At 45.9% G+C, this 14145-nt stretch overlaps 6 non-coding genes across 6 annotated transcripts; all 6 read left to right on the top strand.

Moving 5' to 3' along the window:
- The first annotated feature begins 1496 nt into the window (after positions 1–1496).
- LOC130327506 (U2 spliceosomal RNA) lies at positions 1497–1687 on the top strand. The gene has a single exon (XR_008871876.1). It is a non-coding gene; the product is annotated as a U2 spliceosomal RNA (small nuclear RNA).
- Positions 1688–3776: 2089 nt separating this feature from the next.
- On the top strand, positions 3777–3967 carry LOC130327505 (U2 spliceosomal RNA). The gene has a single exon (XR_008871875.1). It is a non-coding gene; the product is annotated as a U2 spliceosomal RNA (small nuclear RNA).
- Positions 3968–6059: 2092 nt separating this feature from the next.
- Positions 6060–6250, top strand: LOC130327504 (U2 spliceosomal RNA). Its single transcript, XR_008871874.1, has one exon. It is a non-coding gene; the product is annotated as a U2 spliceosomal RNA (small nuclear RNA).
- Positions 6251–8347: 2097 nt separating this feature from the next.
- LOC130327502 (U2 spliceosomal RNA) lies at positions 8348–8538 on the top strand. Its single transcript, XR_008871873.1, has one exon. It is a non-coding gene; the product is annotated as a U2 spliceosomal RNA (small nuclear RNA).
- A 2089-nt stretch (positions 8539–10627) lies between these two features.
- LOC130327501 (U2 spliceosomal RNA) lies at positions 10628–10818 on the top strand. Its single transcript, XR_008871872.1, has one exon. It is a non-coding gene; the product is annotated as a U2 spliceosomal RNA (small nuclear RNA).
- Positions 10819–12909: 2091 nt separating this feature from the next.
- LOC130327500 (U2 spliceosomal RNA) lies at positions 12910–13100 on the top strand. The gene has a single exon (XR_008871871.1). It is a non-coding gene; the product is annotated as a U2 spliceosomal RNA (small nuclear RNA).
- The last annotated feature ends 1045 nt before the right edge of the window (positions 13101–14145 follow it).

Below are 14145 nucleotides of genomic sequence, written 5' to 3'. Positions count from 1 at the left end.
TTGGTCATCAGCTGGCTGTCTATGTCCCGCATCAATATAGACCAAAGTACAGAGGGTTAGGCTATGCTATAGTGCACCTACCTGATGCATCAGAAGGTGCGAGGCCCTTGCTAAATTCTGTGCACAGACTTTGAGATCTATGCTTTAGACTGTATCTAAACCTGCTCCAACATGGACTGACATTCTGGCCTACTTTCAGCCGATGCGACTTGTCTGTCGCTGAACAGTCGCTTTTTATGTATTCAGCACCTATGTATAATGTTGTAAAAATGCTCTAGAAGCTAAAGTCGCAGAAATGTCACACATATTTGGCCTGCAACTTTCTGTGCGACAAATTCAGACAGGAAAAATCAGTATAAATCCTTAGAAAATTATCCCCCAGTGTCTCCATCTGCTGGCGGTATTGAATAAGCATTGCTGCACTGATGGGGTATGCATTAGACGAAAAAAAAGAAGAAAAAGAAGAATAATACGCCCAGAAAAGAGGCGAAAAGGAGAAAAACGTAAAAAAACGTGAAAAAAAAGTAAGAGGAAGAGAAGGGAAAAAAAGGTGGAAATGGGTTTAAAAGTGATTTCGGCGGAGAAATATATATATATATATATATATATATATATATATATATACGCGCACACACACACATATATATAAACGTATTCTCCGTTGAGATATTGCAGCCGCTGCTGTGTCCAGGCCCAGGAGCCTTAGCACTGTGCTGTGATGTCACTCAATACCACTGACATCACTAGGTGTAAACAACATCTCTCCTTTGCTGTGTATGTGACTATGGAGCTGTTTGGTGATGTCGTCTATTATGGCCTTCATAGAAGCAACAGGAGATTGTTGCATCCATCTAGAACCCTCAGAACTACAGTGCTATGATGTCACTCACTTCCACAGGCCTTGCAGAGTGTAAACAACAACAACCCAGCTTTGTCGTGTATGTAACCATAGGGATTGTGATGTCACCTAGAACCTTCACAGCAGCGACAGCTTTATGAGGAGCATCAGCACTGCTCTGCCTGAGCAGAACCATCACCGCCATAGGTTGTCAAATAACCCGGATTTAACCCACACAGGTAAGTCCAATGGGGTGCAGGCATGTCCTCTATGCTTACAGCTTCCCCTGGGTGTTGGTTTGATACCGTTTGGGGACAGCCAAGGAGGCATCTGCAGGCAACAAAGGTAGGTGTGTGCTTGTGTGTGTGTTTCCTATGCAGATCCTAAGCCCAGTGTCACATGCAAGTAGGAGGAGTAAGAAGGGTTCCTGGCAAATCCGGGTTATGGATTGCATTTAAAAAGGCCCCGTGGGAGTGCAATGGGCCCCTGTCTTGCTGCTTAGCAATAATGGTATGGGTTTAGGTTCTGCTGTGTGTACTGGTGGTTGACTGCCCCCCAGCCCAGAGTGTGCATGGAAAATTGTCTGGCAGCCTCCCTGACAGCAAGCAGTGATAGTGCCCATGAAGGGGACCTTGTTGGGCCCGCCCCTTTCACGGTTATCGCTTCTCGGCCTTTTGGCTAAGATCAAGTGTAGTATCTGTTCTTATCAGTTTAATATCTGATACGTCCCCTATCTGGGGACCATATATTAAATGGATTTTTGAGAACGGGGGCCGATTTCGAAGCTTGCTTCCGTCGCCCTATGCATTGACCCGATATGGCAGTATCTTCGGGTACAGTGCACCACCCCCTTACAGGGTTAAAAAGAAAGATTCCTACTTTCATTGCTACCTGCTTGCTGGCTAGCCAGCTAGCCAGCCCTGTGGGCCTTGCTGCTGCTGCTGCTGCTGCTGCAGCCAAAAAACAAAAGGTGGTGCTGCTGCTGCTTCTGCTGCTTCTGCTTGTGTCTGGCCGCTGTTGGAGCGTCCAGGCACAGGACTTCTGCTGCTGCTGACTAAATGGCCTCCTTAATTGGATCATTTGAGTAGCCAGCACACCTGTGCAGGTAGGGCATGACATGATAGGCAGCTGCCTTGATAGCGGGTGGGTGCTGAATGTTCCTAATTGACAAAATAAGATTAATGCTTATGAAGAAATATAAAATCTCATCCCTTCCCCAATATCGCGCCACACCCCTACCCCTTAATTCCCTGGTTGAACTTGATGGACATATGTCTTTTTTCGACCGTACTAACTATGTAACTATGTAACATAACATGGGGGGGTCTCCTGGCTGTTCACACAGGTGTGTCATTGCTGTACATTGACCATGCATTGCTTCTGTGGTATTGCAAAGGCAAAGACAAATGCTTCCAGCCATCCATTGCACTAATGGATTGGTCATCAGCTGGCTGTCTATGTCCCGCATCAATATAGACCAAAGTACAGAGGGTTAGGCTATGCTATAGTGCACCTACCTGATGCATCAGAAGGTGCGAGGCCCTTGCTAAATTCTGTGCACAGACTTTGAGATCTATGCTTTAGACTGTATCTAAACCTGCTCCAACATGGACTGACATTCTGGCCTACTTTCAGCCGATGCGACTTGTCTGTCGCTGAACAGTCGCTTTTTATGTATTCAGCACCTATGTATAATGTTGTAAAAATGCTCTAGAAGCTAAAGTCGCAGAAATGTCACACATATTTGGCCTGCAACTTTCTGTGCGACAAATTCAGACAGGAAAAATCAGTATAAATCCTTAGAAAATTATCCCCCAGTGTCTCCATCTGCTGGCGGTATTGAATAAGCATTGCTGCACTGATGGGGTATGCATTAGACGAAAAAAAAGAAGAAAAAGAAGAATAATACGCCCAGAAAAGAGGCGAAAAGGAGAAAAACGTAAAAAAACGTGAAAAAAAAGTAAGAGGAAGAGAAGGGAAAAAAAGGTGGAAATGGGTTTAAAAGTGATTTCGGCGGAGAAATATATATATATATATATATATATATATATATATATATATATATACGCGCACACACACACATATATATAAACGTATTCTCCGTTGAGATATTGCAGCCGCTGCTGTGTCCAGGCCCAGGAGCCTTAGCACTGTGCTGTGATGTCACTCAATACCACTGACATCACTAGGTGTAAACAACATCTCTCCTTTGCTGTGTATGTGACTATGGAGCTGTTTGGTGATGTCGTCTATTATGGCCTTCATAGAAGCAACAGGAGATTGTTGCATCCATCTAGAACCCTCAGAACTACAGTGCTATGATGTCACTCACTTCCACAGGCCTTGCAGAGTGTAAACAACAACAACCCAGCTTTGTCGTGTATGTAACCATAGGGATTGTGATGTCACCTAGAACCTTCACAGCAGCGACAGCTTTATGAGGAGCATCAGCACTGCTCTGCCTGAGCAGAACCATCACCGCCATAGGTTGTCAAATAACCCGGATTTAACCCACACAGGTAAGTCCAATGGGGTGCAGGCATGTCCTCTATGCTTACAGCTTCCCGTGGGTGTTGGTTTGATACCGTTTGGGGACAGCCAAGGAGGCATCTGCAGGCAACAAAGGTAGGTGTGTGCTTGTGTGTGTGTTTCCTATGCAGATCCTAAGCCCAGTGTCACATGCAAGTAGGAGGAGTAAGAAGGGTTCCTGGCAAATCCGGGTTATGGATTGCATTTAAAAAGGCCCCGTGGGAGTGCAATGGGCCCCTGTCTTGCTGCTTAGCAATAATGGTATGGGTTTAGGTTCTGCTGTGTGTACTGGTGGTTGACTGCCCCCCAGCCCAGAGTGTGCATGGAAAATTGTCTGGCAGCCTCCCTGACAGCAAGCAGTGATAGTGCCCATGAAGGGGACCTTGTTGGGCCCGCCCCTTTCACGGTTATCGCTTCTCGGCCTTTTGGCTAAGATCAAGTGTAGTATCTGTTCTTATCAGTTTAATATCTGATACGTCCCCTATCTGGGGACCATATATTAAATGGATTTTTGAGAACGGGGGCCGATTTCGAAGCTTGCTTCCGTCGCCCTATGCATTGACCCGATATGGCAGTATCTTCGGGTACAGTGCACCACCCCCTTACAGGGTTAAAAAGAAAGATTCCTACTTTCATTGCTACCTGCTTGCTGGCTAGCCAGCTAGCCAGCCCTGTGGGCCTTGCTGCTGCTGCTGCTGCTGCTGCAGCCAAAAAACAAAAGGTGGTGCTGCTGCTGCTTCTGCTGCTTCTGCTTGTGTCTGGCCGCTGTTGGAGCGTCCAGGCACAGGACTTCTGCTGCTGCTGACTAAATGGCCTCCTTAATTGGATCATTTGAGTAGCCAGCACACCTGTGCAGGTAGGGCATGACATGATAGGCAGCTGCCTTGATAGCGGGTGGGTGCTGAATGTTCCTAATTGACAAAATAAGATTAATGCTTATGAAGAAATATAAAATCTCATCCCTTCCCCAATATCGCGCCACACCCCTACCCCTTAATTCCCTGGTTGAACTTGATGGACATATGTCTTTTTTCGACCGTACTAACTATGTAACTATGTAACATAACATGGGGGGGTCTCCTGGCTGTTCACACAGGTGTGTCATTGCTGTACATTGACCATGCATTGCTTCTGTGGTATTGCAAAGGCAAAGACAAATGCTTCCAGCCATCCATTGCACTAATGGATTGGTCATCAGCTGGCTGTCTATGTCCCGCATCAATATAGACCAAAGTACAGAGGGTTAGGCTATGCTATAGTGCACCTACCTGATGCATCAGAAGGTGCGAGGCCCTTGCTAAATTCTGTGCACAGACTTTGAGATCTATGCTTTAGACTGTATCTAAACCTGCTCCAACATGGACTGACATTCTGGCCTACTTTCAGCCGATGCGACTTGTCTGTCGCTGAACAGTCGCTTTTTATGTATTCAGCACCTATGTATAATGTTGTAAAAATGCTCTAGAAGCTAAAGTCGCAGAAATGTCACACATATTTGGCCTGCAACTTTCTGTGCGACAAATTCAGACAGGAAAAATCAGTATAAATCCTTAGAAAATTATCCCCCAGTGTCTCCATCTGCTGGCGGTATTGAATAAGCATTGCTGCACTGATGGGGTATGCATTAGACGAAAAAAAAGAAGAAAAAGAAGAATAATACGCCCAGAAAAGAGGCGAAAAGGAGAAAAACGTAAAAAAACGTGAAAAAAAGTAAGAGGAAGAGAAGGGAAAAAAAGGTGGAAATGGGTTTAAAAGTGATTTCGGCGGAGAAATATATATATATATATATATATATATATATATATATATATATATATATACGCGCACACACACACATATATATAAACGTATTCTCCGTTGAGATATTGCAGCCGCTGCTGTGTCCAGGCCCAGGAGCCTTAGCACTGTGCTGTGATGTCACTCAATACCACTGACATCACTAGGTGTAAACAACATCTCTCCTTTGCTGTGTATGTGACTATGGAGCTGTTTGGTGATGTCGTCTATTATGGCCTTCATAGAAGCAACAGGAGATTGTTGCATCCATCTAGAACCCTCAGAACTACAGTGCTATGATGTCACTCACTTCCACAGGCCTTGCAGAGTGTAAACAACAACAACCCAGCTTTGTCGTGTATGTAACCATAGGGATTGTGATGTCACCTAGAACCTTCACAGCAGCGACAGCTTTATGAGGAGCATCAGCACTGCTCTGCCTGAGCAGAACCATCACCGCCATAGGTTGTCAAATAACCCGGATTTAACCCACACAGGTAAGTCCAATGGGGTGCAGGCATGTCCTCTATGCTTACAGCTTCCCGTGGGTGTTGGTTTGATACCGTTTGGGGACAGCCAAGGAGGCATCTGCAGGCAACAAAGGTAGGTGTGTGCTTGTGTGTGTGTTTCCTATGCAGATCCTAAGCCCAGTGTCACATGCAAGTAGGAGGAGTAAGAAGGGTTCCTGGCAAATCCGGGTTATGGATTGCATTTAAAAAGGCCCCGTGGGAGTGCAATGGGCCCCTGTCTTGCTGCTTAGCAATAATGGTATGGGTTTAGGTTCTGCTGTGTGTACTGGTGGTTGACTGCCCCCCAGCCCAGAGTGTGCATGGAAAATTGTCTGGCAGCCTCCCTGACAGCAAGCAGTGATAGTGCCCATGAAGGGGACCTTGTTGGGCCCGCCCCTTTCACGGTTATCGCTTCTCGGCCTTTTGGCTAAGATCAAGTGTAGTATCTGTTCTTATCAGTTTAATATCTGATACGTCCCCTATCTGGGGACCATATATTAAATGGATTTTTGAGAACGGGGGCCGATTTCGAAGCTTGCTTCCGTCGCCCTATGCATTGACCCGATATGGCAGTATCTTCGGGTACAGTGCACCACCCCCTTACAGGGTTAAAAAGAAAGATTCCTACTTTCATTGCTACCTGCTTGCTGGCTAGCCAGCTAGCCAGCCCTGTGGGCCTTGCTGCTGCTGCTGCTGCTGCTGCAGCCAAAAAACAAAAGGTGGTGCTGCTGCTGCTTCTGCTGCTTCTGCTTGTGTCTGGCCGCTGTTGGAGCGTCCAGGCACAGGACTTCTGCTGCTGCTGACTAAATGGCCTCCTTAATTGGATCATTTGAGTAGCCAGCACACCTGTGCAGGTAGGGCATGACATGATAGGCAGCTGCCTTGATAGCGGGTGGGTGCTGAATGTTCCTAATTGACAAAATAAGATTAATGCTTATGAAGAAATATAAAATCTCATCCCTTCCCCAATATCGCGCCACACCCCTACCCCTTAATTCCCTGGTTGAACTTGATGGACATATGTCTTTTTTCGACCGTACTAACTATGTAACTATGTAACATAACATGGGGGGGTCTCCTGGCTGTTCACACAGGTGTGTCATTGCTGTACATTGACCATGCATTGCTTCTGTGGTATTGCAAAGGCAAAGACAAATGCTTCCAGCCATCCATTGCACTAATGGATTGGTCATCAGCTGGCTGTCTATGTCCCGCATCAATATAGACCAAAGTACAGAGGGTTAGGCTATGCTATAGTGCACCTACCTGATGCATCAGAAGGTGCGAGGCCCTTGCTAAATTCTGTGCACAGACTTTGAGATCTATGCTTTAGACTGTATCTAAACCTGCTCCAACATGGACTGACATTCTGGCCTACTTTCAGCCGATGCGACTTGTCTGTCGCTGAACAGTCGCTTTTTATGTATTCAGCACCTATGTATAATGTTGTAAAAATGCTCTAGAAGCTAAAGTCGCAGAAATGTCACACATATTTGGCCTGCAACTTTCTGTGCGACAAATTCAGACAGGAAAAATCAGTATAAATCCTTAGAAAATTATCCCCCAGTGTCTCCATCTGCTGGCGGTATTGAATAAGCATTGCTGCACTGATGGGGTATGCATTAGACGAAAAAAAAGAAGAAAAAGAAGAATAATACGCCCAGAAAAGAGGCGAAAAGGAGAAAAACGTAAAAAAACGTGAAAAAAAAGTAAGAGGAAGAGAAGGGAAAAAAAGGTGGAAATGGGTTTAAAAGTGATTTCGGCGGAGAAATATATATATATATATATATATATATATATATATATATATATATATATATATACGCGCACACACACACATATATATAAACGTATTCTCCGTTGAGATATTGCAGCCGCTGCTGTGTCCAGGCCCAGGAGCCTTAGCACTGTGCTGTGATGTCACTCAATACCACTGACATCACTAGGTGTAAACAACATCTCTCCTTTGCTGTGTATGTGACTATGGAGCTGTTTGGTGATGTCGTCTATTATGGCCTTCATAGAAGCAACAGGAGATTGTTGCATCCATCTAGAACCCTCAGAACTACAGTGCTATGATGTCACTCACTTCCACAGGCCTTGCAGAGTGTAAACAACAACAACCCAGCTTTGTCGTGTATGTAACCATAGGGATTGTGATGTCACCTAGAACCTTCACAGCAGCGACAGCTTTATGAGGAGCATCAGCACTGCTCTGCCTGAGCAGAACCATCACCGCCATAGGTTGTCAAATAACCCGGATTTAACCCACACAGGTAAGTCCAATGGGGTGCAGGCATGTCCTCTATGCTTACAGCTTCCCGTGGGTGTTGGTTTGATACCGTTTGGGGACAGCCAAGGAGGCATCTGCAGGCAACAAAGGTAGGTGTGTGCTTGTGTGTGTGTTTCCTATGCAGATCCTAAGCCCAGTGTCACATGCAAGTAGGAGGAGTAAGAAGGGTTCCTGGCAAATCCGGGTTATGGATTGCATTTAAAAAGGCCCCGTGGGAGTGCAATGGGCCCCTGTCTTGCTGCTTAGCAATAATGGTATGGGTTTAGGTTCTGCTGTGTGTACTGGTGGTTGACTGCCCCCCAGCCCAGAGTGTGCATGGAAAATTGTCTGGCAGCCTCCCTGACAGCAAGCAGTGATAGTGCCCATGAAGGGGACCTTGTTGGGCCCGCCCCTTTCACGGTTATCGCTTCTCGGCCTTTTGGCTAAGATCAAGTGTAGTATCTGTTCTTATCAGTTTAATATCTGATACGTCCCCTATCTGGGGACCATATATTAAATGGATTTTTGAGAACGGGGGCCGATTTCGAAGCTTGCTTCCGTCGCCCTATGCATTGACCCGATATGGCAGTATCTTCGGGTACAGTGCACCACCCCCTTACAGGGTTAAAAAGAAAGATTCCTACTTTCATTGCTACCTGCTTGCTGGCTAGCCAGCTAGCCAGCCCTGTGGGCCTTGCTGCTGCTGCTGCTGCTGCTGCAGCCAAAAAACAAAAGGTGGTGCTGCTGCTGCTTCTGCTGCTTCTGCTTGTGTCTGGCCGCTGTTGGAGCGTCCAGGCACAGGACTTCTGCTGCTGCTGACTAAATGGCCTCCTTAATTGGATCATTTGAGTAGCCAGCACACCTGTGCAGGTAGGGCATGACATGATAGGCAGCTGCCTTGATAGCGGGTGGGTGCTGAATGTTCCTAATTGACAAAATAAGATTAATGCTTATGAAGAAATATAAAATCTCATCCCTTCCCCAATATCGCGCCACACCCCTACCCCTTAATTCCCTGGTTGAACTTGATGGACATATGTCTTTTTTCGACCGTACTAACTATGTAACTATGTAACATAACATGGGGGGGTCTCCTGGCTGTTCACACAGGTGTGTCATTGCTGTACATTGACCATGCATTGCTTCTGTGGTATTGCAAAGGCAAAGACAAATGCTTCCAGCCATCCATTGCACTAATGGATTGGTCATCAGCTGGCTGTCTATGTCCCGCATCAATATAGACCAAAGTACAGAGGGTTAGGCTATGCTATAGTGCACCTACCTGATGCATCAGAAGGTGCGAGGCCCTTGCTAAATTCTGTGCACAGACTTTGAGATCTATGCTTTAGACTGTATCTAAACCTGCTCCAACATGGACTGACATTCTGGCCTACTTTCAGCCGATGCGACTTGTCTGTCGCTGAACAGTCGCTTTTTATGTATTCAGCACCTATGTATAATGTTGTAAAAATGCTCTAGAAGCTAAAGTCGCAGAAATGTCACACATATTTGGCCTGCAACTTTCTGTGCGACAAATTCAGACAGGAAAAATCAGTATAAATCCTTAGAAAATTATCCCCCAGTGTCTCCATCTGCTGGCGGTATTGAATAAGCATTGCTGCACTGATGGGGTATGCATTAGACGAAAAAAAAGAAGAAAAAGAAGAATAATACGCCCAGAAAAGAGGCGAAAAGGAGAAAAACGTAAAAAAACGTGAAAAAAAAGTAAGAGGAAGAGAAGGGAAAAAAAGGTGGAAATGGGTTTAAAAGTGATTTCGGCGGAGAAATATATATATATATATATATATATATATATATATATATATATATACGCGCACACACACACATATATATAAACGTATTCTCCGTTGAGATATTGCAGCCGCTGCTGTGTCCAGGCCCAGGAGCCTTAGCACTGTGCTGTGATGTCACTCAATACCACTGACATCACTAGGTGTAAACAACATCTCTCCTTTGCTGTGTATGTGACTATGGAGCTGTTTGGTGATGTCGTCTATTATGGCCTTCATAGAAGCAACAGGAGATTGTTGCATCCATCTAGAACCCTCAGAACTACAGTGCTATGATGTCACTCACTTCCACAGGCCTTGCAGAGTGTAAACAACAACAACCCAGCTTTGTTGTGTATGTAACCATAGGGATTGTGATGTCACCTAGAACCTTCACAGCAGCGACAGCTTTATGAGGAGCATCAGCACTGCTCTGCCTGAGCAGAACCATCACCGCCATAGGTTGTCAAATAACCCGGATTTAACCCACACAGGTAAGTCCAATGGGGTGCAGGCATGTCCTCTATGCTTACAGCTTCCCGTGGGTGTTGGTTTGATACCGTTTGGGGACAGCCAAGGAGGCATCTGCAGGCAACAAAGGTAGGTGTGTGCTTGTGTGTGTGTTTCCTATGCAGATCCTAAGCCCAGTGTCACATGCAAGTAGGAGGAGTAAGAAGGGTTCCTGGCAAATCCGGGTTATGGATTGCATTTAAAAAGGCCCCGTGGGAGTGCAATGGGCCCCTGTCTTGCTGCTTAGCAATAATGGTATGGGTTTAGGTTCTGCTGTGTGTACTGGTGGTTGACTGCCCCCCAGCCCAGAGTGTGCATGGAAAATTGTCTGGCAGCCTCCCTGACAGCAAGCAGTGATAGTGCCCATGAAGGGGACCTTGTTGGGCCCGCCCCTTTCACGGTTATCGCTTCTCGGCCTTTTGGCTAAGATCAAGTGTAGTATCTGTTCTTATCAGTTTAATATCTGATACGTCCCCTATCTGGGGACCATATATTAAATGGATTTTTGAGAACGGGGGCCGATTTCGAAGCTTGCTTCCGTCGCCCTATGCATTGACCCGATATGGCAGTATCTTCGGGTACAGTGCACCACCCCCTTACAGGGTTAAAAAGAAAGATTCCTACTTTCATTGCTACCTGCTTGCTGGCTAGCCAGCTAGCCAGCCCTGTGGGCCTTGCTGCTGCTGCTGCTGCTGCTGCAGCCAAAAAACAAAAGGTGGTGCTGCTGCTGCTTCTGCTGCTTCTGCTTGTGTCTGGCCGCTGTTGGAGCGTCCAGGCACAGGACTTCTGCTGCTGCTGACTAAATGGCCTCCTTAATTGGATCATTTGAGTAGCCAGCACACCTGTGCAGGTAGGGCATGACATGATAGGCAGCTGCCTTGATAGCGGGTGGGTGCTGAATGTTCCTAATTGACAAAATAAGATTAATGCTTATGAAGAAATATAAAATCTCATCCCTTCCCCAATATCGCGCCACACCCCTACCCCTTAATTCCCTGGTTGAACTTGATGGACATATGTCTTTTTTCGACCGTACTAACTATGTAACTATGTAACATAACATGGGGGGGTCTCCTGGCTGTTCACACAGGTGTGTCATTGCTGTACATTGACCATGCATTGCTTCTGTGGTATTGCAAAGGCAAAGACAAATGCTTCCAGCCATCCATTGCACTAATGGATTGGTCATCAGCTGGCTGTCTATGTCCCGCATCAATATAGACCAAAGTACAGAGGGTTAGGCTATGCTATAGTGCACCTACCTGATGCATCAGAAGGTGCGAGGCCCTTGCTAAATTCTGTGCACAGACTTTGAGATCTATGCTTTAGACTGTATCTAAACCTGCTCCAACATGGACTGACATTCTGGCCTACTTTCAGCCGATGCGACTTGTCTGTCGCTGAACAGTCGCTTTTTATGTATTCAGCACCTATGTATAATGTTGTAAAAATGCTCTAGAAGCTAAAGTCGCAGAAATGTCACACATATTTGGCCTGCAACTTTCTGTGCGACAAATTCAGACAGGAAAAATCAGTATAAATCCTTAGAAAATTATCCCCCAGTGTCTCCATCTGCTGGCGGTATTGAATAAGCATTGCTGCACTGATGGGGTATGCATTAGACGAAAAAAAAGAAGAAAAAGAAGAATAATACGCCCAGAAAAGAGGCGAAAAGGAGAAAAACGTAAAAAAACGTGAAAAAAAAGTAAGAGGAAGAGAAGGGAAAAAAAGGTGGAAATGGGTTTAAAAGTGATTTCGGCGGAGAAATATATATATATATATATATATATATATATATATATATATATATATACGCGCACACACACACATATATATAAACGTATTCTCCGTTGAGATATTGCAGCCGCTGCTGTGTCCAGGCCCAGGAGCCTTAGCACTGTGCTGTGATGTCACTCAATACCACTGACATCACTAGGTGTAAACAACATCTCTCCTTTGCTGTGTATGTGACTATGGAGCTGTTTGGTGATGTCGTCTATTATGGCCTTCATAGAAGCAACAGGAGATTGTTGCATCCATCTAGAACCCTCAGAACTACAGTGCTATGATGTCACTCACTTCCACAGGCCTTGCAGAGTGTAAACAACAACAACCCAGCTTTGTTGTGTATGTAACCATAGGGATTGTGATGTCACCTAGAACCTTCACAGCAGCGACAGCTTTATGAGGAGCATCAGCACTGCTCTGCCTGAGCAGAACCATCACCGCCATAGGTTGTCAAATAACCCGGATTTAACCCACACAGGTAAGTCCAATGGGGTGCAGGCATGTCCTCTATGCTTACAGCTTCCCGTGGGTGTTGGTTTGATACCGTTTGGGGACAGCCAAGGAGGCATCTGCAGGCAACAAAGGTAGGTGTGTGCTTGTGTGTGTGTTTCCTATGCAGATCCTAAGCCCAGTGTCACATGCAAGTAGGAGGAGTAAGAAGGGTTCCTGGCAAATCCGGGTTATGGATTGCATTTAAAAAGGCCCCGTGGGAGTGCAATGGGCCCCTGTCTTGCTGCTTAGCAATAATGGTATGGGTTTAGGTTCTGCTGTGTGTACTGGTGGTTGACTGCCCCCCAGCCCAGAGTGTGCATGGAAAATTGTCTGGCAGCCTCCCTGACAGCAAGCAGTGATAGTGCCCATGAAGGGGACCTTGTTGGGCCCGCCCCTTTCACGGTTATCGCTTCTCGGCCTTTTGGCTAAGATCAAGTGTAGTATCTGTTCTTATCAGTTTAATATCTGATACGTCCCCTATCTGGGGACCATATATTAAATGGATTTTTGAGAACGGGGGCCGATTTCGAAGCTTGCTTCCGTCGCCCTATGCATTGACCCGATATGGCAGTATCTTCGGGTACAGTGCACCACCCCCTTACAGGGTTAAAAAGAAAGATTCCTACTTTCATTGCTACCTGCTTGCTGGCTAGCCAGCTAGCCAGCCCTGTGGGCCTTGCTGCTGCTGCTGCTGCTGCTGCAGCCAAAAAACAAAAGGTGGTGCTGCTGCTGCTTCTGCTGCTTCTGCTTGTGTCTGGCCGCTGTTGGAGCGTCCAGGCACAGGACTTCTGCTGCTGCTGACTAAATGGCCTCCTTAATTGGATCATTTGAGTAGCCAGCACACCTGTGCAGGTAGGGCATGACATGATAGGCAGCTGCCTTGATAGCGGGTGGGTGCTGAATGTTCCTAATTGACAAAATAAGATTAATGCTTATGAAGAAATATAAAATCTCATCCCTTCCCCAATATCGCGCCACACCCCTACCCCTTAATTCCCTGGTTGAACTTGATGGACATATGTCTTTTTTCGACCGTACTAACTATGTAACTATGTAACATAACATGGGGGGGTCTCCTGGCTGTTCACACAGGTGTGTCATTGCTGTACATTGACCATGCATTGCTTCTGTGGTATTGCAAAGGCAAAGACAAATGCTTCCAGCCATCCATTGCACTAATGGATTGGTCATCAGCTGGCTGTCTATGTCCCGCATCAATATAGACCAAAGTACAGAGGGTTAGGCTATGCTATAGTGCACCTACCTGATGCATCAGAAGGTGCGAGGCCCTTGCTAAATTCTGTGCACAGACTTTGAGATCTATGCTTTAGACTGTATCTAAACCTGCTCCAACATGGACTGACATTCTGGCCTACTTTCAGCCGATGCGACTTGTCTGTCGCTGAACAGTCGCTTTTTATGTATTCAGCACCTATGTATAATGTTGTAAAAATGCTCTAGAAGCTAAAGTCGCAGAAATGTCACACATATTTGGCCTGCAACTTTCTGTGCGACAAATTCAGACAGGAAAAATCAGTATAAATCCTTAGAAAATTATCCCCCAGTGTCTCCATCTGCTGGCGGTATTGAATAAGCATTGCTGCACTGATGGGGTATGCATTAGACGAAAAAAAAGAAGAA

Source organism: Hyla sarda, unplaced genomic scaffold, assembly GCF_029499605.1.
Source record: "Hyla sarda isolate aHylSar1 unplaced genomic scaffold, aHylSar1.hap1 scaffold_300, whole genome shotgun sequence".
NCBI lineage: Eukaryota > Metazoa > Chordata > Amphibia > Anura > Hylidae > Hyla > Hyla sarda.
The sequence above is the reverse complement of the archived record's forward strand: the minus strand, read 5'-3'. Positions and strand labels throughout refer to the sequence as shown.